Raw genomic sequence first — 2,627 nt, 5'->3', positions numbered from 1 at the left:
GCCCCCTCCCCTCCTCCTCCCCCTCCCCCTTCCTTGCAGCCCCGCTCAGCCTGGGCACATCCTCCAGCCGCCCGCGCACCTCTCCGCGCAGTCCCCGCTCCGCGCCTTGGCCCTGGGTGCTTTCAGCTCCCGCAGGCTCTCCGCCCAGCGCCCCTCGGCCCCCGCCCCGCTGGCCGGACAGGTAAGGCACGGCCTCGGCCCGCCCCTGGCCCCGCCCTCTCGCCTCACCTGGTGGCGCGCTGGGACAAAGGTGGGCTACCTGGCGCGCTCTGGGGCACGGCGCACGGTGGGTGGAGGCTGGAGATGAGGACGTTGCTTTCTTCCCTGCCCTCGGACCCGTCCGTCCGCCTGTCTGTCCACCTCCTCATCTCCTCGCCTCGTCTCCCTTCGGCTCCTAGCTCTGCTCCCAGCTTTCTCGTACGTCCACCTTCCACTGGACATTCACTTTTCCGCGCTTTGACACTGCCTGTCGCGCGCCCTCGCCACCTTCTAAGGGCCCCAACTAGCCCACTCTCCTCCGCACCAGCCTTCTTCCTCTTGACCCGATCTCTCTTTGTCTCTATGTCTCTGAGACTCCGGGTGATCTCTCATTTCGGGGACCACCGTCCTCCACCATTGGAAGAAGCCTCGAAGGCACCCGGAGATCGGGGCAGAGCTGGTGGACTGCCTTCCTGCGGCTTTTGAGACCCCAGGGCACTGGGGTGTGTTGATGGGCGCGGCGTCGAAAGCCCCCGGTGCGCTCGGATTGGGGCACCGGCACCCGCACCGCGGCCGAGTGGCGGCCCCTAACAGCCCCGACGGTGCTGGGCTCGCGTTCAGCATCGCTCCCTCCCCGCTGCCGGCTCTTTTCCGAGAACGAGTCCGCCGCCTTAGGGTATCTAGGTTTGAGCTCTGGAGCGCCTGAGTTTCCCGCCAAGACTTCCTTGCTTTCCTGGTTGTGTGCTCCCTTGGCCTTCTCCTCTCCCCCGTCGTCTCTCCAGCCTTGGGGCACTCAGGGACTGCCCACCTCTCAGCCTGATGACACCAGGCTGGAACAGGTTCCGTGCCATCTCTCTCAAGTCAGGCAGTCGGGAGCTCTGGGAGTGATCTTGAACAAAGGAATGCACCTCTCTGAGCCTCAGTGTCCCGGACATAAAATGGGGGTATCGCCCTAGGTATAGGGATGTATGTGCAGTACTGAGAAAAGCGTGTCCCACCCTCACACAGTGCTGGCGTCCACACTCGAGAGGGGGAGGGCAGGGGAGTCAGTACCCCTGGGGGGGGTGGGGAGCAGGGTTCCACAAAACTGGATCAAAACCCTAAGGCGTCACCTCCTGCTCATAGAGGCATTTACACTCTTACAGGCACTCCTTCCCTCTTCCTCCCCGCTTGTCCTAAAATCTGAGTTAAACATCAAGGTGACAGGGGTCTCTGCTTTCCAGATGAGATCAGTGTGGCCCTGCCGGTGTTGTCAAGAGCTGCTCATCCATCAGGAGGTTCCTGTGACTCCCGCACCCCAGTTCTGAACCTCTGTCTTGCACCCACTGCTCCATGGCACTAGCTTACAAGCATCTTCCTTTCCTCTGGGGGAATTGTCTTGCTGGCCCCAAGTCTGCTGTGTAATCGTCCAAACCCCCTGCCCATCATCTATGTCATCATAACAGGTGACATATCACCCCGGGAGTCCAGCAGTAATGTGGGCTAAGTGGTTTAATAAGGGCAGTGGCTTGGAAGAGAGAAACCTCCCAGCTGGTAGATTCTGGCTGTTTTTGTTTCTGCCACAATCAGAACCGGCACCTATAAAGAGAAAGGCAAAAATGGAGCTGGAGCCCTCCCTCCTCTCCCCACACCCTGTCCAGGCTCCTGCTCCTGCTTCAACCTGGCAGACAAGACCAGCTTCGAGGATGCTGGCCCTTCCTGCCATCGCTGTCCCCTGCCTTCTCAGGGCACAGCCTTCCCCAAGAATGCTAGCTCAGCAGCTCCTGCAACCCTTACGAACCTTCCTCAGACCCTCTTTGCTTCTTACCTCCTCTGCCTTCCTCCCTTCTGTTCAATCCATCCCCTCTCCCTAACCTCAAGCCCTCACTGGCTTCCTGTGGTCACTAAATTAACTACAGAGCTCTCTGCAGGGCCAAGTCCTATCCTGCCTGCCTCCTCCCCCCAACCCACCTCCCACCCTGGTTTCTAGCCACAATGGAAGGCTGATCCTCTCCATGCCCTGACTTTGAGCTTTCGCTGTGGCTCTTCTCTCCACCTGAAATGTCTCTACTACCCCGTGTTTGCCCATGCCTGCCCAGCCTAATAGGTGAAAAAGTCAAGGACTTCCCACCATGGGAAGCCCCCTGTGCTCCCTTGCCTCCCTGCACATTGTCATCTGCATGACATGTTCCACATCTGGGAGCTGTCTGCTCTCCCTGGGGTGGGGACTGGTCTCATTCTGCTTGTGGCCCCGGTGCACGGCACATGGGTGTTTGTCCACACTTGTTATATGGAGCAGCATCCTTGGTCAAGGGGACAGGAACGAATGGAAAATTGCAAGCTACTACTCCTCCCCGAGTTCTGGGTTTTGCAGGCCAGGCTGTGAACTGGGCTTGGAGCAAAGGGCTCTGCCGGGGGGGGGGGGGGGGGGGGCGTGCAGCCGGACACCT

The 2,627-nt window shown here is 60.1% G+C and overlaps 1 protein-coding gene across 1 annotated transcript in view; it reads left to right on the top strand.

Annotated features, from left to right (window-relative positions):
* Positions 1-78: 78 nt before the first annotated feature.
* Positions 79-2,627, top strand: part of DRAXIN (dorsal inhibitory axon guidance protein) — a 30,010-nt gene continuing 27,461 nt past the window's right edge. The window contains exon 1 of the mRNA XM_006145317.2: positions 79-181. The gene's annotated coding sequence lies outside the window, so the exon portion shown is untranslated. The remainder of the gene's footprint in view (positions 182-2,627) is intronic.

The sequence above is a fragment of the Tupaia chinensis genome, unplaced genomic scaffold (genome assembly GCF_000334495.1).
Source record: "Tupaia chinensis unplaced genomic scaffold, TupChi_1.0 Scaffold000146_1, whole genome shotgun sequence".
Taxonomy (NCBI): Eukaryota; Metazoa; Chordata; class Mammalia; order Scandentia; family Tupaiidae; genus Tupaia; species Tupaia belangeri.
This window is presented reverse-complemented; position numbering and strand designations above follow the sequence as displayed.